This window comes from Euprymna scolopes, chromosome 18 (genome assembly GCF_053919585.1).
Source record: "Euprymna scolopes isolate OS-2025 chromosome 18, ASM5391958v1, whole genome shotgun sequence".
Classification (NCBI taxonomy): Eukaryota; Metazoa; Mollusca; class Cephalopoda; order Sepiida; family Sepiolidae; genus Euprymna; species Euprymna scolopes.
In genome coordinates, this window is record NC_136499.1 from 51,390,573 (window position 1) to 51,417,482 (window position 26,910).

Consider the following 26,910-nt stretch of genomic DNA (forward strand, 5'->3'; position numbering starts at 1 on the left):
ACCCTTCTTGGCGACGTAGCGAGACATGTAATCGTTAGCATTTCCTTCAAGTTTGGTGGCTGGGGTGGGGACAGAAAAGGAAAATGGGTGAGAGTAGACTATAAGTTCCAAACATTTAAAAATACGTAGAAACAGTTCAAAACGTGTGTGTGTGTGGGGGGGAACTTTTCGATATTAATTTTTAAATATTTGCTTTGAAAAGGTCTCACCGTTAAATATAACTTAATCAGTTAATCATTATATCCTGATATTCATACAGCTGTTAACGCCAATTATATTAAAAGTTTCATTATCCAATGCATTAAGTATGGCTTTAACTGGTCACCATTCATACATTCAATAGCTTATTGTTTTCACTAGTCGCCATGTTTGTTTTCGCGTGCGCATCCATTCAAATTTCTGTATACTCACTTTCACTTTTATACTTTAATTCTGTATACTCATTATTCCATAGCTAGTTATAAGATATACTGACTCAACGGGTCACGGGTAGTCTACACACACACACACACACACACACACACACACACACACACACACACATATATATATATAATATGTATATAATATATATATATGTACGTTTTATTTTATTACCGTATTTTTCTGTTTAGTTACATTATTGTTTTAGCTACGCGACCGGTTTCTGTCGTCGTAATGTAGCCTCCTCAGACTTTTACAGAAGTGTTCGTTTATGGTGGAATGAAAGAGTGAATGATGTAAGGGGAGGGTGCGAGAAAAGTGGAAAAAGATGAAGGGAAAAGGGGGAAAGGTGGGAGGGGGAAGCTTGGTATGTCGGTAGTGTTTTAGTTTTGGAGTTCAAGAACATTAGGTGGCTGTGGGGGGTCTGGGAAGTTCATCTCCGGTTTGGCTAAGGACATAGCGATACATGGAGGGGGAGGGAGATATGTAGGTGTAGGAAGAAACACTAACACAAAAGAGACGCCACCCCCTCATCGACCGCCACTACCGTAAAGAACGAAGAATAAGATTCCGAAGTGTTTTTTTTTTGTGTAATGAGATCGAACTGAACATTGTATATCTGTATATATACATTCGTATTTCTGTCTCTTTGTTTGTTTTTTCGTTCACAATTTGATTTATATATACAAAAAGGTCCATTATTTTCCTATTTCTTTATATAGTATGATCCTTACAAAATATATAAATAACAGGTAACCTCACTTGCATATTACATTAAGTAAAATCGATTTCATTAAATAGTTGTATGTTAGTTACTGCAAGAGAATTGTTTTAAGTGTTCTATTAAGGATTGTTATTTAAAGTTGATCTATATTGATAATATATTTATTGAATTTATTTTGATTTATTATTACCGATATCGAATTTTTAGAGGTTAGAGTTATTTCCCCGTGTTGTCTTATCTATTACATAAATCTAAAACGCCAGTTTCTGTCTTTTTGTGTGTTTTCGTATATCAACTAAAACATTCGTCAGCCGTATCGGACCGGGTCAAAACCGATAACATTTTTGACATTGTCCTTTAAGCTCGCACATTTAAGGAATCACCCAGAGCCTATTTTAGACACTTTTTACAGTCAGAGTCATTTGTTTGTCTAGTTTTGCATGTGAATTACAAAATATAAGATATTTCCTCCAAACCTCTTGCGTTGATGGAGAGAAAACTAAAAGTTGCTGCTATGGTTTTAAATGATCTGAAATAACAACAAGGGAAGACTTTATTCCAAATATTTCATATATGTTATATCCCCCCTCTTTTGGAAATAGGGTATGATTATGAATATTTTTAGTATATAAAGTCGTCTCTTCCTGGTATTTCAGATCATTTGAAACCATAGCAGGAAGATTTAGTTTTCCCTTCATCAAGGCCAGAGGTTTGGGAGATATATATATATATATATATATATATATATATATATATATATATATAATTTTTTTAAAAGCCAAAAACAATGCGGAGAACGACTAGAATCATGAAAGTAAAGAATTGAAAAACAAACAAATGTAGACGTGTATGCTTGAGTAGAGGAGTGCCTAGCCGTTTATCCGTCTATCATTCTTCACCTCAATGTATAACTATTTATAACCAAGTTGCTGGTATGTCCGGTGTATGTAAAGTCCGTGGGTCGTATTGAACTTCGATTAATTTCGAGAGAAAGGGACCTCTCTTTTTCAAAATAGAAGACAAAAGTAGATTCAAGATGACGGAAGAGAATGTGACAGGACTGCAGAAAAAGGTCACGGTCAGTTGGGGGTAATTTTATTTTACTTATTTATTTTTTAATTATTTCTGTTGTAAGCTTTGATTATATATATAGACATATATTTTATATATATATATATATATATATATATATATATATATATATATATATATATATATATATATATAACCAAAGCTTACAGCAGTAATAAAAACTAAATAAGTTCTATATATTTCTTTACTAATAATGCTTCAAGCAAACTACTACCTACTCTTATATATATGTGTGTGTTTGTGTGTGTGTGTATATATATACACATACACACACGAATATATATCTATATATATAGTGAATAATACACACACGTATATATATCTATATATATAGTGAATAAATGACTAAAAACTATATTCCAAAATTGATGGTGTTGACACAACTTATAATTTATTCCTTTAATTCAGTTGATATTTACAATTCTGGGCAGTATTTGTTTCTTAGCGCAAAATCAATCACTTAATTACAGTATCAATTAAGTGATTGATAGGCATCACTAATTATCAAGGCCCAGAGACCACTCGAGGATAAGGAGTGTACAGTAGTCAGTTGAACAATATAGTAATTTTTAGTGATAGAAATAAGGTAAATTTGTTTACTAAGATGAACGGTTCATCAAGAATTTGTTTACGTTGGACTTGAAGACAATCAGATTGTAGTCAGCTGAAAAGTAGGAGAACGGAAGACAGTTCAACAGGCGTGCAGTACCAAGAAAGAAGCTTTTTTCATGGAATCTACGTTTAGGTTTAGGCACAGATAAAGTGTAAGGCGAATTATTGATAGTGCTTTCAGCTAGACGAGTGTTTCTTGTGAAAGTTTGGCGAGGGGGGACCATAGATTGAAGCTCAGTCGAGCACTTGCCATGTAAATAATGATCAAGCGGGGACAAACTCGCAACATCTCTTCTGTGAGGTAGATGTTGCAGAGAAGAGAAAATGACATTTCCTACGAGGCTACGAAGTCTATTTTGAACTTTATCAAGGCAGGACAAGTCCTTTCTAGCAGCTCCTGCCCAGATGTGGCGACAGTTTTCCATCCTCGGACGTACCTGGCTCTTATATACATAGAGAATTGCATCTGCAGTAAGATATCTACTGGATCGATAGAAGGATCCGACCATTTTTCCAGCGGCCTTGGCAACATATCTAATGTACGTATCCCATTTCAGATCCGGAGTAAAGGTCAAGCTCAGAAGCTTATCAAAACATGAGACCTCCTCGAGACGAAAGTCATTCATTTCAATTGATGCCAGATGGGGATCAGCACGTTGATGGTGTAAAGATAGAAGTTTGGTTTTATATGCATTAAAAGTAACCAGCCACTTGCGCTACGAAACAGATACTGTCATGAATTGTTAATGTCACCCGAATTAAAGGAATAAATTTAAAGATGGTCAACATCATGAATTTGGGAATATAGTTTTTGTGTCATTTATTCACTATATTACTCTTTAATTACATTGAGCTTCTTGAATAAGGATCAGTATATATTATAAGAAAATGTATTTCTACAGAAATATATATATATATATATATATATATATATATATATATATATATATATATATATGTGTGTGTGTGTGTGTGTGTGTGTTTGTGTGTATGTGTGTATGTGTGTGTGACGGGGTTGTTTCCTTGCTAATAGAGTCAGAAATGGCTCCGTGGGCATGTTCGAATCTCCCGACCGGCGGTATTCGTGGCACCCTGCACTGATGATTCCTGAAAGGATGTAACACTAGTGTCTGCAGGTATTTAAAAAAATATTATAGTAGTAATTACACACACACACACACACACACACGCATATATATATATATATATATATATATATATATATATATATATATATATATATAGAAAGACCGAATAGAGGGTGTAAGAAGCAGATGGACAGACATTAGAGAATAAATATTCCATAACTTTTCATTTACATTTTATTATATTAGGTCGACAAGAAAGTTTTAGGGAAATTTTAAATTTTGATTCCAAATTATGTATTTTCAAATAAGTTTTCGTGATAATACCTTTACTTTATTTTTCATTTCAAAGTGCGTTTTTCGCTCAATCTAATCGTTTAAGTTACAATCCTTTTAAAACAATTATGTCTCCTTTTTCAGAACGTTGAATACAAAATTTAAAAATTGCAAATTCGCACAATTTTCTTTCAAGTCAAGCTAAGCCAAAAAGCTGCGAAAACAGTTCGCGATATCAACGAAGCGTTTTTACCACTATTCAACGCATAGCACAGTGGTGGCTTAAGAAATTTAGTGGCGGCAACGAGTCTTTATAATGAGCGTAGTTATCGGTCATCGGATGCTGACAACGATCTATTAAGAGCCTCAATCGAATCTACTCCACGCACATCTGTTCGAGAATTTGCTTCTGAATTAGACGTAACGTATACGACGATTTCCAAACAACTTGAGAGAGAGAGAGATTGGAAGGACAAAAAAAACCCTGATTAATAGGTGCCTTATGAAATGAACGACAACCAAAAGAAATGCCGTTATTAGGTGTCATCTTCCCTTCTTTTACGCAACAAGAATGACTTGTTTCTCGACCAGGTCGTGGTTTGCGATGAAAAGTATACTCTTTACTAAAACCGGCGTCGTTAGACGCCGACGAAGCCAGAGTAGCACCAAAAGAAGATCATGGTAACTGCTTGGTGGTCTGTGATCTGTCTCATCCATTACAGTTTTTTTTTAATACAGGCGAAACTATTACAGCGGATAAGTACTGTCAACAAATCGAGGAAAAGCATCAGAAACTTCAACAACAATATCCAGCATTAGTCGACAGAAAAAGCTCAATTCTCCTCTACAACAATGTCCGACCGCACATTGTTAACCGACATTGCAGACGTTGAACGTATTGTTCTACGAAACTCTGCATTATCCGCCACAACTTCCAGACCTTTCACCTACTGAATACTACTTTTTCAAGCTTCCTGACAATTTTCGGCATATGAAATGTTTCAAAACCCTTAGCAATGTCAAAAACGCATTCACCGACTTGATCGAAACCAGAAGGCAATATCTTTATGTAACTGGCATAAATACACTTGTTTGACGTTGGCAAAAGTGCGTTGAATTTGATCGTACTAAATTTTGATCAATACATTTTTGTTTGAGCCGAGATTGTTCATCTGAATTTAAAAGTTAAAAACAAAAAAACTTTCTCGTTAACCCAATATTAGAGAAGAGGAAAATATATTCTTTGATTTGATATAATAATATTTATAAAAATAGAAGAGAGAGAATCGAAACTCACATTTGATATCTTTAGTTTAAGATATTTCCAATTAAACAGTCATAAGAAACATCGGATAAATGCATTTAAATTTTCTTCCTATTGATCCCTTGGAGGTGGGTGTAGGTAGATATTCGATACGCTTATGGTAACCTTGAAATTCTGGGCTAATGACATTGTCTTTCATAGAAAATTTTAAACGCACGATATAAATTCCTTAAAAGTAGGATACATTTGAAGTTTTGAAGGACATTCAGTCCCGATAGCTCTCTCAGTTTTAGACGGCATTAAGAGTATTTGGACCACTTCCATGTTCTTTTCCAGAAAATGTTTATATATGATTTAAATTCCATAAAAATAGTTTATATTTAAAGTTTTAAAAAGGTTATATTCTGATAGCAACCTTAGAAGAAAACTCCCATTGTCTCTCCCGTGAATTTACACAATATATGTATATATACGAGGTGCCTTTATTATGTTTCCAGACTTTTTATATGGGTACTTTTATTGATAGTACACACATGAAACTCTAGCCCCCTTCGACGTAAATTCTTCTAATGCTCTTGTACGGTTCCAACAACTTTTGGAAGGTCTCATGGTGGAAGTTCTCTTGTGCGAGCGTGTCAATACCCGTCGTCACAGCCTCTTTCATCTCTCCTCAACTATCTCATCACGACAGCCTTTCAAAATATTTCACTTATTAATAAATTGGTTCTCACCAGTCACCATACAATAATATATTTACATAGATCACACCCGAAAACATTTATTATTAAAAGACATGCCTACAATTATACAGCAACCGGCATCGCAACATATATTGATTAAGTAGAAATATCTCCCTTTTACAATTATGAATATATTTCCTAAACTAATGCAGCTCAAGCAGGCAGAGTTAAAGGATGAGTAAATGATTGAGTAGACATTCTTCTGTCTACTCTGGTGCACAACTTCCTCTTCATTGTTCTACTGATAAACCCATTTCCCCTTTGTTTTTGTCATACTTTTCCAAAATTTCCAAAGCCTTTGGTATGAAGGTTTTCTCAAAAAAGTAAATTCATATGTTATGACTAGCCGGATACTAAATATGTGATAATTTATAACGCGTTCAAATCCTATTGCTGCTCTGTGGAAGTTGAAAAATGTGTGGACCTTCCTGCTGTTGATAAAGAAGCTCCCACCGTACGACTAATTGTATACCATCAGCTTTTGGGCATAAAATAACACGAAACGTTTAGATTTGAAAAAAAAAAACTACGTCAACCTTACATATAATCGAAGAATCGAGATCATGAATAATGAGAGAAATATTTAAATCTGGATTTTTAAAAGTATTTCAAATCAAAGTTCAAAATAAAAAAAAACAAACAAATTAAATTCCCACCAAGGAAGATAGAATAAATATAAAAACAAAGTCAAAACAAAAACAATTGGACAGAAGACAACATCAGCGATAAACTGCTATCGCCATACACCATCCCGCATACTGATTCGCACTCTCTCGCTTGTCAGATAATCAGTCTGTAAAATAAATAAAACGTTGTTGATTTAACAAGTTGTTGTTGATTACTAAAACCACAGTAGTCAGAGTGAATATATTTTTTAATAGTGAGTCTTTAAAATATATAGACGAGATACAACAAAAAGTAAACATATATACACATGCATAAAAGAAGTAAATCGAAATTCTTTTCAATATACCAATAAAGGTGAGTTTTTTCTTGCTCTGACATTGATATTAAACTCCTACCTTTTCTATATACAAATTATTAAACCGGAGTTTTTATATACTCAGTCATCGATACGCGAACGACTAAATGAGTTTTAATTAATTTGCTCATTTCTTTCAAAAACGAGCGTTCATTAAATACTTATTCATTTCTTATGGTTTATCATTAGATAATTATTTGAATTTCACTATTACGCTGAATTCGGTTTATGCATTGTTTCTACATTCTGCATGATTGCATAGAATTTAAGATGAAAACCTTCTAGCACATAGAAGTATTTACACATATGTATCTCTCATATCTATATATATAAAAATGTAAAGTTGGTTTGTTCTAAACAAATAAAACCCTATTTCTAAGTTACCAGTTTATTTGAAATTTTCAGACAACCCATCTTTAGAGTCGATGTATGTTTTTATGTTATTGAAATAAATTTACCTCGCGATTTATTAAAATTAAAATATAAAATAAAATAAATATATGTTTTTTACTGCGAATATGTTCTGTTGATAAAACTGAACTTCCGGTTCGATTCATTTCACAGCCACGAATTGACGAAAGATTTCATTTTCTGTTAACTCGATAAGTAAAAAAACAAACAAAAACTTACTCGTGCAGAGAGTGATCCGTGCTGAAATAATAATGTTATTATTTAAAAAGCCATTCTTAACATGGGGAAGGGAGGGTGTTTTGTACCTATTCTGTACTTTAATCTTACAATTGAATAAAAACATATCATAAAACTTTAAACGTGGAAAACGATTTTTAAAAAATAGCGCGGATCACTCTCTGCATTAGCACACACACACACACACAGACACACACACACACACACACACAGACACACACACACACACAAATAATAATAATCCCATATTTTAAAACTTTAAATTCATTTATGTACTTATGTTTTTTAAATTTTATTTATGTTAAGGCTTCACTCATGAAACATTACGTTTTAATTGTTTAGTTTATTTTCACGGCATTGTTTACATAAAAAAGTTTGTTTTAACTTTTTCTAAACTGTTTCATTTTTACGACATGCCTCAACGTATTATAAACACCCTAACCCCCATGTTAAAAAAACAAAACAAAAAAAAACGCCCTTCCATAAACCTCGAAAGCCATTCTTAACATGGGGAAGTTAGGGTGTTTATAATATGCTGGGGCGAGTCGTAAAATTAACGAAGTTGCTATCTATTATTTATTGCAAAAATTGCCTGAAATTTATTTATTTGACCAAAAAATTGAATTTTGGTACTCCTTGGGCGTTGAGTTCCATGGCGACCAGTAGAAAAGATAATAGTCGCTCCGTTAGTCTCCCACCTCACCCCGCGCGTAGCATATTTACTGACGTTGCCGTAACTAAACGATTATCTGTCACATTCACAAACATTTATTTATTTATTTATTCATTTATTTTGAAAAAAGTTTTACTTTTTATGAATATTAAAAGAAAAATGGGTACTCATGCAGAGAGTGATCCATGCTGAAATAATAACGTTATTATTTAAAAAGCCATTCTTAACATGGGGGGAGGGTGTTTTGTACCTATTCTGTACTTTAACCTTGCAATTGATTAAAAAAAACACGATTTAAAAAATAGCGCAGATCACTCTCTGCATTAGCACCGAAAAATGCTACTAAACATTTATTAATAATTTCTCACTTTTTACAAACATTTGATTTTAAATTTCTTTTTAAATGACGACTTTTATCGACTTTTTTTAAAATATCCCCCCCCCCAATGGTGTTTATTCCGAAATCCGTTGTTAACATGGAGAGGTTGGGGGTGTTTATTCTGAAAGCCGTTCTTAACATTTGTGGAGGTGGATCTAATGTAAAAAAAAAATAAATAAATTAAAAAAAAAACTAAATCCTTTACTAAATAACTTCTCACTTTTACAAATATTTTTTAATTTACATGCGCAGATAAACAAATTGTTGAATAGTGCGAAAACAAAACATTTAGGTCCACCTCCACAATTTTCTTTTTTAAATGACTTTTATTGATAAATAAATTTACTTCTCCGCAACTTTTATTGATAAATAAATCTACTTCTCTGCCACGGGCACTGAACCCCTCCTTTTTTTTTAATAGTATTTTCGGGTGGGTATGCTGACAACAAATATCAGTTAAATTTTGCAAATAGCCCCCCCCCCCCTCCAAAAGTGGTGTTTATTCCGGAAGTTGTTCTTAATATGAGGAGGTTGGGGAGGGGGGTGATTATAAGGTGCACCTAATCTAAAAAAAAACAAGTTGTTTATGCGCACATAAGCAACTATTTTTTTATTTACTTTTTTTTTTTAATTTTTAATTTAAAAATTAAATTTCAATGAATAGAATAATAAATCATTTATCATTAATATGTGTTTTTGGTTTTGTGTTGAATGAAACTTTTTTTTTTTCATTACAATAATAATGAACCAATTTAAATCTTCCGGCATGCGTTTAAGGGTTACGAAATTATCAATAAATCGTTTAGTTACTAAGCCAACGTCAGTAAATAAAAAACATGTTACATGCGCATGCATTAGCCTTGACTGGGAGGGGGGGCTAAGGGAGCGACCATCAAATAATTATGCTGGTCGCCATGGAACTCAACGCCCAAGGAGTACCTAAAGTGGCACTTATGCACTTATGTTACCGTGCTATTTTTTAAAATAGTATTTTCCTGTTAAATTCAAATTTTACAATATGTTTTTCTTTTATTAATTTGTTAAGTGAAAGTACAGAAAACCCGGGCGGTTTCTAATGCGAGGAAAATCTAGCGCCCCCCCAAAAGGGGTACTCTGGATAATAACAAAACATTAAAATTGCCTCAGTCTTGAAAGATTTCTTCTCTACTGAACGAGCAAAAAAACGGTGAAGTGTAGTTCACCTTCTGTTTCTCTCCCCCTCTCTCAATATCTCTCTCTATCCATCTCTTCCTTTCCCTCTCTCAATCTCTTTCTCTCTATATCACCCTCTCCATCTCTCTTTGAGCCCCTTTCTCTCTCTAACTCCCTCTATCTCTCTCCTTTCCTCTGTTTCATCCCTCTCTGTTTCTAACACTCCACCTCTCTCTCTGTTTATCTATCAATCCCTTTATCTCTCTATCTCCTTCTCTTTCTCTATTTTCCTCTCACTGTCTCTTTTCTATCTATATATCTTCCTCTCTATCTGTCCATCTCTAATCCCTCATCCTATTTTAGTCTCCTAAATTAATTACAGTGAATAAGGCATTGTCAAAACATGGATAAATCCTATTTTAGTCACCTTATTGACTGTGAGAATAGAAGTTATTTGGAAATTACTGCTACCTTGAACAGCACCAGAAGTAACTGGTAAAACCTTTCTAATTAAATTGATTTTGGCAGCCATTTGGTAACAAAATGACATAGCCTTAGCCCTTGCTGCATGAGGAATACCTGCGACCTTGCTGCCAAGTAGAAGAATTATTTATTCTACTTTAAAACATTCAACTTTTCAAAAATCTCATCTTCGACATCTCCAAAACATCCAATATGGGGAAAAATATTGCAGAAATGCAAACTTATTGTTTAGGATGAATGTACAATGGTACGCAAAAAATCACTTGAGGCTCTTGGTCGATCCTTGCAAGATTTGCGTGGCAATGTCAGACCATTTGGGAATGCAGTAATATTGCTTGCAGGAGATTTCAGACAAATGTTACCTGTTATTCTTCAATCAACACCAGCAGATGAAATAAATGCTTGCCTCAAATACTCTACTTTTTTGTTCCATGTGAAGACATTAAACTTAACTCAAAATATGCATGTACAGTTGCAGACTGTTCGATCCGCACAAAAACTTTTGCATCACTTGTGGGAAATTGGGTACGAAAAAGTGCCAGCTGATCAGAGTTAAGGGCAAAATTCTTTGACTTTTAACTTCTGTAATTTCTGTAATTTTATTTCATCAAAAGAATAGTTAGTTTAAAAGGTTTTTGCAGATATTCAAAATATAAGAATTCCATTTGACTGAGTGAATGATATATTCTTGCAGGTCAATACAAAGATGCCCATGAACTTAACGCTATAATTAAATGTAAAATTCCAAGTGAGGTAGTCAAATACAAATCCATCGACACTGTTGTGAAAGCAGAAAAAGTGGTTAATTATCCAACAGTTATATTTGCCAGGGATGCCACCGCATGTATTGTAACTGAAATTTGGTGTACTAATTATCATGTTGTGAAATATAAACCAATCCAAGCTTTGCAATAGCACATAGCTTGCAGTAAAAAAAATAACAAACAATATCATAGAAACAGCAATCTTAACAGGACCTTTCACAGATGAATATATCTTCATTCCATGCATTCCTATGATTCCACCGGATACATCATTACACTTTAGCAAATTGCACTTTCCAATTTTATTGTCATTTGCAATAACCATCAACAAAGCACAGGGAACAATCTTTACAATTGTGGACCTTACAGTTACACACTGACTGTTTTTTCACATGGACAATTTATGTTACATATTCAAGAGTCACCAAACCGGAAAATCTCTATATCAGCTAAGAAAATGGAACAACAAAAACTGTACCCATGCAAAATGGAAATTTAAACCTATAAGAAACATGCTTTTTCTCATTTTGGAACTTTTTCCATTGCGCCAATTGTAGCCACAGCAACGCATGACAGGGTACAGCTAGTATATATATATATATATATATATATATATATATATATATATATATATATATATACACATATATATATATGCACACATATATATAAATAAGTGCCTTCGTCGGTGTATTTGTAAAAAAAGTTCCTACAAAACTGAATATTTTGTTAAGAGTTGAAATTTGATATATAGAGCATTTGGGCATGTAGCAAGCTTTGATTTAGTTTTTAGCAGGCGAAATTTCTGCTAAGGAGTACAATTTGAATACGAAACAGTTTACTTTGTCAGGGAAAGTTGAATAAAAAGTTACTCCTTCTGTTACTTTTACGCATGTGCAAAATTAAACACCATAGCACGAAGTCGCTTAACTTTTACCCTTTCGTATCATTCTGCCGTTAGCTCAGACGGTAACAAGCTGGAAAGATTAATAACGATTAAGGCTTGAGCGCTAAAAGTTATTCTCGATTCTAGCGCATAGTACACAGCTTACCATTAAATTTTTTTTAAAGTCATTACTATATATTGGACAATAATCAATAAGGAATTGGCTATATAATAATCAATAAGAAATCTGCCTGAATTGAAACATAATATTTATACGTAGTTTACGACCGGACAACGCCGAGCGCATGCTAGTTATCTATATGACAATCGGTCATAACAAATTTATATTAATATGCACAGTATCACACGTGATCTACTTATTCAAAAATGAGATCGCTGGAACACTACATATTTATATACAGTAAAACTCCTTTAATTTGAACTTCCTCTAAAGTTGGACTTCCTCTCTTTTGGACTTCCTCTCATTTGGACTTCTTCTAAACGTGGAATTTCTTTAAACTTGTCTCGTCATTGAAATTGTATTAGCATATTTGATGCGGAGTTGCAGTAAAACTGTTTACATGGTTTAGTCAGATATTGCGTAGAAATGTTAATATTGGTACTATGTAATTAATGTAGATTAGCTATTGATAATTAATTCACACTAACTGTATTTTTTTTCAGATTGCTATATTTAAAATACTGTAAAACAAACTATCACAATGGCTTGCAACTCTAAAATCAGAGAATACATCTGATCTTGAAAAAATTCTTTAAACTAAACAGTTACCAACCAACCACGCTGTTTTTAAATCACTTAATGCAAATGATGTTGAAATGTGGGCGCAACAAGTTGAGGAAACTACTGATCAATATCCTGAAGGCAGTAATGTTGATGAAAATAGCGACAACTCCCATTCTCTTGACCCTAATGTAAATAAGCAAGAACACTCTGATGAAGCAATATCATGGGATGATGCAGAAAAGTCTATGGAGACGGTTATAAAATTTCTAGAAAAAAGTATTACTTTAGTGACAACTATATTTTGCAAGCAATGCCACTCCGAATAGATATAATCATAAAGAAGCTACAGAACCAAGAAATTGTAGAGTTTTTGAAGAAAAATATTTTTAATAGAATATATTTGTTGTTTTCTCGTCGGTTTCTATTTAACCCATAGTTGGGACCCTAACAGGTACTACCACTCCGGGTCAGAGTGGACCTGGGAGCAATGGTAATTAAAAAGGTTGGCTCCACACTCCCCAAAGCCCACAAGCTGGGGCCTCACCACTAGATATAGTTTAAGGTCATATCCAGGACCCCCATTGAGGGACTTTTACCCCCTGCAGGGGGACAGTCGGCGTATTCTAATGCCCCACCGACAGAGCCTACTGCCAAAGGAAAAGTAAGACGCCCATTTTGTTCCGGTAATCTGTGGGAGACCCTTGGGCATGGTTGAGGACACTTGGTCCCACGATCAGGGTAACGTAAAGTCATGGAAAACAGGTGACAGATGTAATACGGAAGGAAACAAATAATTTTATTCATGGTTTTGCATCTCGTTGTGCTAAGCAGAAGATACATCTGGTTTCAATGGTCAGGACAATCGCTTAGTATGAGCACTGTTCTGACAGAAACAAACTGCAACCTACGTCCTGTACAACTGCAAAGAAAGCTATGACAACACATCAAACTCTTTATTCGAGAAACATCGTAAATAGGGTTCTGAATCACCTCATTCGTTAGGGATTGCCATGATAAACAGGATCGTAATAAAAAACTCTACGACAGCGAGACCTGTTCTATATAAAAAAATAATGAGCAACAATGAATTCATGAATGACTCTAGGGAGTGAGATGGATGGTCGGAACACATAGACGTCAATGCCCGTACCAAGCAGGACACCACTTGATGATTAACCATCGATTACTGATGTCACCCTTTTTGGTAGCACAGCATTTAAAATCTTCAGGTAACATGAACTGGAATTAATACATGAGATACTGTCAAATTTGCTGCAAAGAAGATGGTTTCTATTCTATCGAACCAAAAAAACACATTCAGACTTGTATATATCTATGGACATATCACCACAAACCAACCATTCGCCTATGCATGCAATGCTGGTTCACCCGTCACTATTTTTCTCACTTTGACAGCCTGCTTTCTGCCCATTTCCCGACAATATCAGCGTTCAGAGTTTTAAATGCACGGTAAACAAAAAAGTATTGCTGCCAAACTTCTTAACAAAGTTGATTATATAAATGAACTAGCGAGGCTACCGGCTGCACTCGGGAGCGTATAAAATCAAATAAAATTGAAAGTATGTGTGTTGTCAGAAATAACACAGAGAAAACGGGATTCCTGATTGGTTTATATTATAACTTCCGCCGAAAAACAGGGATTGCACATTTGGCGAGTCAGTTGCTAACAAGATTTTGGACCATCTGGCAGCTCATTTACGGGTCCTCTATTCTTAGCATAATTATAGTTCTCTATAATCCTCTTATCGACAATGGGACTGACGAAGAAATATGAACTCTCTGGAGTTGTCGAGAGTTATACGCTCTTTAAAAATATTAGTATTCCAGTTAATGGAAATTGAATAATATCTTAATCATCAAACGATTTATGCAGGCTTCTTGTTCTTAAAATGACGTGTCAACAAACGACATAAACTACCTGGCCTGTATTGCCAACTAAATTAATCCACTTTGATTTAGCAATGACGAAACGAGAACGGAGAATACATCCAGCAGGTAAGTTTTTGTTTGTTTATCTCGTGTTATTTCTGGCAAAGAGGGTAATAGCTGTGTTAGTTAATTCCCACAGCATAATATCTGTATATTAAAATTTTACTGCCCCTCTCTCTTTCTAGCCGTCTCTGTATTCCTTAGTAACAACAGCACAGCCGCATATTCTTTTCATTGTTTGGACTCTCGAGTGTGTATCCGTTGATATCTTAAATGCTTTTATATAGAGTGATGTGGTTCTCGGTTGATTAACTGTGTCTTACTGTGTTGGATATATACTCGAGGGTCAAAACAATGATAAGAATATTCCGTTGTTATAGCCCTAGTAATTACACTTTTTTATCTAGGGTAATGTGTACAGTTCGATTCAACTAAAAACTTACTAAGAACAAAATTATGTCGTAATGTATCTGCTCTATGTGAGTTTCAAGTAATTAATCGCACCAGAGTTTCTTGTTCATACGATTGACTGGGGGAAGAACCAATGAAAAAGTAGTCCAACAGTGTACTTAACATATTTCTATATTTCTTGTCTCTAAATATCCCGAAGAAAGGATTTTGTATCCAGAGTTTATCCAACACTTTCATTAAAAACATAATGAATAAAAGACAAAAAAAAAAAAATCATATTTCATTTAGAAATTTTATTTCAATTTTATTTTATATATTTGGTAAATCCAGTATGGCAAAAAAAAAAAAAATTAGCATAAATCTGTTTTGTTATACTATTTTATACAAAATGTTGCCCGAGATTTATAATAGTAACAATACAGTACTAGATTCTAAGAAGGGGCGAAAAATGAGGCTTATAATAATGATATAGATTATCTCCTAATTGATACAAACTAATCCAAGAGTGCTCAATTTCCTAAATAAAGCAAGTGTGTTTAAACATAGCATTGCCTGTAAGAAATACTTCGATTTTTTATTATGCTGTATACTAGATAAAATACATGGTGTTGCCTGCGAGTCAAAATAGAAATGACACAGTATCATATATGGTAAGGAGTATAAGTTAGTCAGTCCTTAAGTGCTTGAGTGCTTAATATCCTGGATAAAGCAGATATGTTTAAAGGTCGTGTTGCCCGAGAAAAAAAAAAACAACGACTCTGTTTTGTAATACTGTTTAGAAAGTCTACATGGATTTGCCGAAGTTAGACAGTGATAGAAAATTATCAAAAGTGCTCAATATCCTATGAAAAGCATATTGGTTCAAACGTAACTTTATTTCTTCTCTTTGATTTATACGGTCTTAGGCAACGCCGGGTAGCCTTGCTAGTACGATATATGGTATAATTATCTTAGCACGCAGTTTCTCAACAAATTACCGTTGATTCTGGTCAGTATCACATGGGTAACCATTAGAATATACCTGGTGCTGTATGTTGTTATTGTGGTCGAGGATCATACATTCACTTTGTATGAATCAGATAATTGTTGTTGGTAATCGTTTCTCTGATATCTTTCAAGTTAGAAGTCTTTCTAAAAGGACATCAGACACTTACGGGAGGGACAAGGTTAAGGTTGCAAACATCGCTAAGTGAAAATGGTTATGTGCAACGAACTGAACTTGAACAAACAGGTTGTCAGTCCGTGCATTTAACCATTTATTTACAGGCATCTCTCAGATACGGAATGTGGATACACAACGACACTTACCTTGTAAAAAAAAACCCAGCAGTATCGAACGTCGTAAAAATCATTCTACCTGACCCGTATATACATGCAACTGACGACCGTTTTGTGCTTTACATATTACCCAGAACCTTTAGGGCCCTGTCGGTGGGGCATTAGAATACGCCGACTGCCCCCCTGCGTCCCAATTGTTCTTTTGTCTTTTATTTATTTTAAACCCCACTCTTCCCATGTTAAATAATAATTTCGAAATAATAGCGTCCCAATTGTTCTTTTTTTTTTTTTTTCGCGTTTAAATTATCCAAATAAACAATTTTTAATACTGTCAGCTCTTTTTTACATCGTTCATTTCTGTATTATGTTTAAGTTATTTTAAACCCCTCTCTTCCCATGTTAAATAATAATTTCGAAATAATAACGTTAATATTTCAGTGTGCAGATCACGCGCGCACGCGCAAGCGGATGTCGTAAACCGGAAAGTGGGTTACATACGTCGTTACAAGATCATTTGAGTTTTATAATTATATAGCTTGAGCACTGTTGAAGTGAACTGAATATCGATGCATAAAATATTATTTGTACTAATAATTATTTATGTAAGCACGTGAAATAGCATACACACGCACGCATCCACACACATATGTGTCGATAAAAAGGAAGTATTTTTACATGAATTGTTTTTTTGGCCCTGTCGGTGGGGCATTAGAATACGCCGACTGTCCCCCACAAAGGGTAAAAGTCCCTCAATGGGGGTCCTGGATATGACCTTAAACTATATTCAGTGATGAGCCCCCCCCAGCTTGTGGGCTTTGGGGAGTGTGGAGCCAACCTTTAATTACCATTGCTCCCAGGTCCACTCTGACCCGGAGTGGTAGTACCTGTTAGGGTCCCAACTATGGGTTAAATAGAAACCGACGTGAAAACAACAAATATATTCTATTAAAAATATTTTTCTTCAAAATCTTTGGATTCGGCATTAAATAACCCGAAAAAGGTTGATATGCCGTAAAACAAAAACCAACCAACCAACCAGAACCTTTAGATGCGGTATAATCACGTTGACACACAGGTTTTCTTTAGATCACCGTCGTCAAGTAATGTCGATTGTGGTCAATGCCAGATCGCTGACGATTAGAGAAATCTAGGCACTGTATGTAGGATGACGTCGATACCTATCTGCAAGGATTGCAAAAAAAAAAAAAAAAAAAAATCACTTGACGAAGATATCAAAACGATTGGGTAATCCTTATGAATTTGATATTCCCATGAAATTTTCTCTTTCGGAGGTAGCCGATACAACTCATTAAAGTTGACTGCGCCTTCGGTACTGTAGGACCCGTATTTTCCGCCCTTCTTTAGAATCAAGATAAACTCACTCTGGATGAATACTGAACTAGGACAGAATATAGGGATTTGTCCCTAATTATATTCCGAACCAAGCGACAAATAAACAGACATAAAAACAGAGGCAGCAAATATATTGCCAATATCATACTTTTAGAGCGCATTTTGACCTACATTGACTCGCGACAATGTTTTTGAACGAAATTTGAAATGTTTACCGTTTCATAAGCCCCGTGGCTCAGGTTATTGGCCGACTTGAAACACTTTCTTTGTGCTTTGTTCATTTTAACCTCAGGATATATGGCAGCAGACGCATCGTCAGATGTTTAGAAATTGTAAGGAGAGGCTTAAACAGAATGTCCAGTATCAAATGACATATTTAAAGTGCACAAAGGCATATGAAAGAGAGTTCTTTGTGTTTGATACTGCGATTTATCTGCTTCATTCCGGCATTTGAACTTTTAAATAATATTTTTGCACTGAAAATACTGCCCAGAGACACACCGTGGAAATACAACCGCTATCGATTTGATATTTAGTGAACCAGCGTATATAAGACACAAAAGAGTTGGCATAGAATAGAGTTGTTGCCAAATCTGTTGCTTGATATAAGTCAAGCGTCTCCTCATTACCCATATATAATTATAGGAGCAGCTGGACTCGTGAATAGGAATTTCAAAAACAACCTTGCAAATATACCCTGTGAACCAGATGCAAGAGAAATTCGAACAAAGGGGCAGTTAAAATCTTAAAAAGATCTCCCGGTTGTAATATTTGAGTTAGCGGGTGAATGTTTAGCATTAGGTAGGATGAACCATCCTCAGACTGAACGAACTGATAGGAAAATTGATATATATATATATATATATATATATATATATATATATATATATATATATATATACCGTTCACATAATTTTCACGATAAAACTAGAACCCAGAATTAGATAGAATCGAGCAATTGCATCGACAACGGATAACGCCAGACCCAAAGTGGGTTTCGATGTACTGCATCTCATCAGTGACGTGCTCCGACATAGGCGCGAACCCAGGTCGTCGCACGCATGAAGCGTGCAATACTGACGACCTAAACCACACTTACTGTACTGTACAAAGCGGCTATAGCCCCATGTGCGTTGAAATGGTTTCTTCCGAGGGAGGAAGTTTCATGGGCAAGTTTTAATGCCCCCTTGTCTCTTGTATATCACCGTCGACGGAGATGACGCTATTAGTTTTTACAGTTCTTGAAAGGAGGTAACATCACGTTGACACACTGGTCCTTGTTAGATCAACGAAGTTAAGCAACTTTGAACCTGGCAAGTACTGAAACCATTGACGATTTGGGTATATCATATGCTGTATGAACTCTTCGCTTCGGCATTGTTTTAAATTATCAATTGGTTTCTCCTTGCCACTGCAATGAAGCAGTACTGACTCAGGAGAAGTTTGGTTGGTGATAGTGCAACTTTGCTCCACAATTACACACCTACAAAATAAAATAAACTCACTATGCGTTGTCTATCAAGATTGAACGTGTGCATCTATGAAAAGAGGCGTCAACGTTCTCCTATATAGAGCGCGCGATCTTCTCAAATGGTTACTTATCTGGGACTGACCACACTCAACGTTGCTTAACTTGAGTGATCTAACGATCTTACGAGAACTGGAGTGTTTCTTTACTTTCACAATAAAGGGCATGATAACTATATATATATATATATATATATATATATATATATATATATATATATATATATATATATATATATGTATATAAACTACGTCGATCGCTTTATTGCAGATTAGTAAAATATCAATATTTCACTAAATATATATCACAAAAAATAAAAAAAAATTGCATAATCTAATGACTGCTTTAAGGTTAATTATTTCCCAAAGTTTTATTCAAATTCATGCGATATTCAAAGTTATGACATTTTATTCTTTATTAAGGAATTTCCATCGTCCATCGCTTTATGCAGGTTTCTTAGAATGTTGTATTAGGGCAAAAGTACAATCATGAAAATTTTACTTTTTATATTTTTCTGTTAAAGAATAATAAACAAAATCACATCATATATGCTAAATCTCAAATAAATGAATTATTTATCGCCATATCCACCATTTTTTGAAATAACTTAAAATAACCTTTTGTTCACCGAAGAAATCAATTGTTTTATCTGAAAAGGAATTATGGTTCTGGCGACATCAACTACTTTTCACCACAGTGTATCCTTTGAAGTAAATTGCTCTCCTCCCTCATAAACACATCTTTTCAATATAGATCAGAGATGTTCAATGGGGTTAAGATCCGGAGAACACAGTGGCCAGCTCATGAGGGTCTCTCCAAAGAAGCCCATAGATTCAAGGAAGGCTACAATCGCCCTAGAAGAATGGGATGGTGCATTGTCATGCACAAAAATCATCTGAAAGCGATGTGAAATGATAGGTCATCTAGCCATTGGTCACAAATGTTTACCAACAAGGCCGTGTACGCATTGCTGGTAAGTTTTATACCCTCTGGAACTCAGTATGGTCGAACCAACTTATCCCCAATAATTCCCACCCAAAACAAGATGCCTCCACCTCCTTATTGGCGATGAGCTCTGTAAGGAGTTGGAGTTCCGTTCAAGTTCCAAACTTTGGCCCATCCACCCGAACCGACTAGAGTAGCACGGATCTCATCTGTAAATAGGACACGTTGGAAATCCATTTTCATGTAATTCTGTGCCGAAGCCTTTCTATTTTCCCTATTTTCTTTGCTCAATGGAATAGTTTTGATGTCCCTTACCATTTTATTCAACACATTACATCGGGTCTGCTAGGATCTTGGAGCGATTCCAGCTCTTGCAAAAATCGAAGCACTGGTGCTGTTTGGGTTTCAGTTGACTTCTCTATGAATATTCCGAATATCACGATTTGAAAGGTTTCTCCTGGTGCCCTCATCCTTTCTGGATTTGGTGTTGGGGTTGTTCACGAATGAAGTTAAATTACTTGGATCCCTTTCCAGCTCCATAGCTGAATCTTTGATGAACAATCCTTCTGCGAATTCAGCAACAATCCTTTTTTTTTCGATAACCTTTAATCTCCCCTTTTTTTGGCATTAAAAAAAACCCTGCAATAAAGTGATGGACAGTATAACTTACTTGATAATAAATAAAATATCATAACTGCATGAATATCGCATGAATTCGAATAAAATTTTGGGAAATAACTAACCTTGAAACAGTCATTTGATGATACAATTTTCATTTTTTATGGCGTATATTTAGTGAAATATTGATATTTTACTAATCAGCAATAAAACGATTGACAAAGTTTATATATATATATATATATATATATATATATATATATATATATATATATAGTAATTTATAAAATATATATGGCGATTAAGCTACACTGAATATTCGGCGTTTCATCCACTCTAGGACTCATCAGGCTTATATATATAATACGATCCGAAATATCTGTTGTAAAAATTGATTATTTGGAAGTATACAGTCATTGTTTGTCTTAAAGGGCTGACCTTGAGGTCAAGGCCAAAAATTAACTGGTTTGGGTGACATTTTAGTCTTCAGAAATTTATCTGATTGAAATGTATTGGGTAGGTGGCTGATTATCTAATCAGGGCGAACCAGATTTTAACGTGCTTGACGGGGGTTGACCAGAGAAGAATTCTAGGTCTGCTCACACGCAACCCATTCCTCTCATACATAAGTTGAGCTTAAGTTTTGGAGTATGTTTGAACTCCGGAGAAGACGGTACACTGCCTCACACTCACCCCATGTGAAAGCATTCACCCAGTGACCGACTGATAAATCGGAGGATAAAAACTAAGAAAAGAGCTCCGTTTGAATACTATCAAAGACTACCAGAAAAATAAAAATATATTCAACATTTTTATTTTGTTTTTCTGTTGATAAACTGTATATAATTATCGTTCTCTTCTTGTGAATAATTAATCCTATACGAAAACTACGACCAGAGTCAATGTCAATTTATTATTATTATTATTATTATTATTATTGTTGTTGTTGTTATTATTATTATTGTTGTTGTTGTTGTTGTTGTTGTTGTTATTATTATTATCATTATTATTATTATTATAATTATAATTATTATTATTATTATTATTATAATAATTATAATTATTATTATTATTATTATTGTTATTATTGTTATTATTGTTATTATTGTTATTATTATTATTACTACTACTACTACTACTACTACTACTACTACTACTACTACTACTTGTAAGTTAACTTAAAAAACAACCAAATTCCATGATCTTTTTCAGCGGGAGAAAGAGAGGATTCTGAAACTACTGCATCCAGCATTATATCAACTCTGTCTTCGTGGAAGCGACTGAGACTGCGTCGCATGGCTTTTGTGGATGTTCAGACCAATTCATCTAGGATTACACTTGTAATTGTGTAGACATCAAAGGCAGTAAATGACAAATCTCTCTCTGATTCCCTCTCCTCTGATCTTGAGCGCGTGGTTCAGTGGGGGAAGAGATGTCCGGTTACTTTTAATGCATCTAAAACCAAGCTCCTAACTTTACATCATCAACGCTCTGTTCCTCATCTAGCATCAATTGAAATGGATGGCTCTCGTCTTGGGGAGGCTTCATATTTTGACAAGCTCCTGTGTTCGACCTTTACTACTGATCTGAAATTGAACACGTATATAAAGTCTGTTGCCCGGGCCGCTGGAAAAATGGTGGGATCCTTTTACCGCGACAGAAGATATCTCACTACTGATGCAATTCTTTATGTCTATAAAAGCCAAGTACGTCCAAGGATGGAATACTGCTGCCACATCTGGGCTGGAGCTTCAAAAACAGCTTCTTCTGCCTTGATAAAGTACAAAATAGACTTCTAGCTTAGTGGGGGATGCTCTATTCTCTTCCCTGCAACCTCTCTCCCACAGAAGAGACGTTTCGAGATTGTCTTTATTTTATCGTTATTTCCATGGCATGTGCTCGTCCGAGCTCCAATCTCAGGTCTCCCCTCACCAATCTTTCATGATAAACACCCGTCTAGCTAAAACCACTGTCAGTAATTTCCCCCACTCTTTATCTGTGCCTAAATCAAAACGTAGATTCCATGAATATAGTTTTTTTCTAAGAAGTGCACGCCTGTGGAATTCTCTTCCGCTTGCCTGTTTCCTACCTGGCTACAACTTGGACGTCTTCAAGTCCAACATAAAAAATTCCTGATTAATCGCCCCCTTAAGTAAGACACTTTATCAAATCTCCAATAGCAACTACTACTACGATATTATCAGATTGATTATTGTACATAAAAATAACCTTTATCCCCGAGTGGCTTCTGGGCCTTGATAAGTGGTGATCCCCATGTAAAAAAAAGACACTACAGTTTTCCCCGTGTTGCATCTTTATGATACTATCGCTTCCCCGGGAGGGTTACTTGGTTGAGGAACGACTTGGGAACGCAACCAGCTCCCCGGGGAATAAACGATATCCAAGGATATCTAACGATAAGCGCATGTTGAAAACATCAACAAAAACGGGTCGATATATCGTAGTCTATAACACTCTGGCATGGGTCGCTTTTTCATTGTGCCATTACAGGCATCTCCCCATCGTCGGCATTAATGGCATGCTGAATCGAACACTTGTACAAAAATAGCGAACAAATGCATTTTTATAAAAATATATATAATTTATTTAAGATTTAACAATCAGGAGCATATTTAGTCAACCCATTGCGTGCACACCAAACTACTACTCCGTGTATAGGGTGCAAGCCTCAACTGTTTTTGCAATACAATCATATTTCAACCCTCTCCCTCTTCACTGAAAGAGAGAGAAAAGGAGTGAAAGAGAGAGAGAGAGAGAGAGAGAGAGAGAGAGAGAGACAGACTGACAGATATGCACTTCACGCAATGTTTTATTTTTTCTAACTTTAGATATCCGCGTGTAAGCCTGACCTTTCTTGAATTATTCTGACATCGGTGAAATTTCACAACACCCGTCACTCAAACCCAACCGACATGCTATAACCTTCCCAAACCTCCAAAACATTTGTATGAAACGTTTTTAACGTCATCACAAGTCAGACAAGGTTAGAAGCTAGATATAGGGATTATTAATGTAGAATCCCCCAGCTCCCCGAAAAGGGGTTACGTCATTGTGCCACATCTTAACCGAGGAATGTCGAGTCTTCATACGTTATAATTTGAACACAAACAAACGCAAAGGCATAGAATCAGAAAACAAGCCACGGAAATAGTTTAAGAGAATCGCCAAAACTGCATCAAAACTTTCAATTGCAAAAACAAAAATGAAAAAACGAACCAAAGCACAATGCATTTTCTGGATTAATTCACCCAGGATTATATAGATAAGAAAACTTTATAGACTTGCTAAACAGTGAATCACTCTACTGTGATGAGAAGAGGATTATAATGACTGCCCAAGATCAAGGCTTGCTAACAAATTGCTTTTAAGGAAGTAAGTGGGTTCAACAATGACAACAAATGTAGGTTCTGTTACACAGAAGTAGAATGTGTGAGACATCTGATATACAACTGTAAGAGTATGATAAGATGTGTATTCCGTCCCGGCGTTGACTGATGGCGCTAGGAGGACTTGATAATTAGAGAAAACAATAGGACTTACTTCCTCTTAAGATGGTGCGATTGTGATGGCTTTGCTCCAAGGATGCAATGTAGCATTTTATTATAACGACTAAATGTGTCCAAGTTTTGTTTTAAGTTACATAAAATAATGGCTCATAGACTAAACATAATAAATTTGCGTATGGCATCTGTTGTTGCAAACCTACGGTATTTTGGTCGAAAGGAGAATTTTTGCAATGAAAATATTACATATATGGAAGAACTTTATATAAATATTTATTTCGGATAGTTATGAATTTAAATGGTGTACTTCAAACATATAAGTAATTTTCCCCAATCAACTTAAGAAGTGAGGAAGAGTGATGATATTGTTGTGTGAACATATTAAGAGGACCTTGAAACGCATCAATCTAGAATTGAATGTCTATTTTATTCCATAAGAAACTTAGTTTTGGTTAGCGCTATTGTTGACAACTTACATTGATATCCTTGCATATGTATGTTAGAATACAATTCAACACGATGTAGTGGACGGCGTTATTAAACCTGGCCATATGGTATGGGACGAGTAGGAGCAGAAGAAATTTTAGTGGAGGTTAGGGTCTTAAATGCTGCTGCGTTAAACAAAGCTAAGAGAGAAAGATAACGAAATACACAAGTATTATATACAGCATGATAAGAAACTAGAATCTTAAGAGCTCCATAATTCCAGTAAGTATAAGAGCAATCGGACTCATGAAAAAATGTTTTTAAACTACCTGACAAATATACGTGGTAAACCAGGTTCAATAAAATTTCAAACAGTTGCATTTAAAGAGGCGGTGTGAATCTTAAAGAGATCTCTCGCAAGGAAAGTCGGAGATAGCGGGTGAATTTCTGGTATCTGAGAGAATGCTTCATCCCCAGGTAGAAAAGATAATAAAAACATATATATATATATATATATATATATATATATATATATATATATATATATATATATATATATACATGGTACAATTAAAACGACCGAACTTTTGTGATTCTAGAATAAATTTTTCTACATAGTCTCCATTCTACATGGTCTCATAGTCTCCACTTCTACAAAATATCAATGTACTTTTAACAACAATTTAATGCTGTGTCTTTGCTTATACCACGCGTCCATGACATTTGGGTGCTTTCTTAGAGTAACGAACCGTCAATGTTTGCAACAGAAAGATGAAATTTCAGGTTATAAATGAATAAGATCAGTCATCATGATAACCCAATTAACATTATTTCTGATACATCCGGGTAGAAAAGAAAAAAAAAAGAAATAAAACGCATTGCTTTTGGAACGCTCCTAGTATATGAGTGCAGTTTGCTTGTTGCACAGCTATAAGTATTTTGTTTCAGAAAATAATGTTAATCGTTATTAATATATTTCATATCCAAGATTTCAAGATAAATCTCTTCTACACAATACAATTTAGAATTATGATCTTTGTTCTTTTGTTGCATATCCGTTGTTGGGGAAACGTCATTTGAAATCACCACAATTTTTGTGATGATGAAGTCATTTGTTACTGTTTCGTTGCTGGAAGAATTGTTATAATGACGTCATAGGCGTGATACAAAGATAAATGCGAGTTTTGAATTTGAAGACATCTGTTTACTGGAAATGAGTACATTTATTTGCGTTTTGTTTTTTAATGTTAAAAGCAATTAAGTAAGCAAATATTCTCAAAGTTTTCGTATATAGAATTATTAGTAACATATACAGCATATTTACAATGACAAATTGGTTCCCGTTAGATAATCGAAGTTAAGCACCGTTGAGCCTGGTCAGGACTAAAATGGGTGCTTTATGTGTTCCACAATAATCTTGGCATTGCTTTTAGTCGTCCTGACTATATTATTGCCATTGGGGTCAAGCAGTGCAAACTCGGAAGTGAAGTAATTAGGGATTACGCAAGCTCTGCTTGACAACTCACCGCGTGTCGTCCATAATCCCTCTAAGATGATCAAAAAGTTCTCATCATCCACACCCAGTAGAATAATCTTCACTTGACTGATATTCTGCCAATTTATTACATAATGAGCATATGTTTGTGTGTGTATGTATGTATGGCTAAAAGTAAAAAACTACAAAACCAAATATCACAAAGTTTATATATTCCTAATCGAAATCAATATCTGAAACTTAGAATACAGTAGTTATTATTTGACCCTGAACTGGTGCTAATTTTATCAATAAGGGTCTGTTTTTCAGCCACTAATTAAACTTTTATTTGTTTTTTTTTTCATAGAGTTAATTCCCTTATTCTGAATCCTTCCTCGAAGTTGTCTATGTGAATGGGTGTGTTTATGTGCGTGTGTGTTTGTGTGTGTGTGTGTTTGTGTGTGTGTGTGCGCGT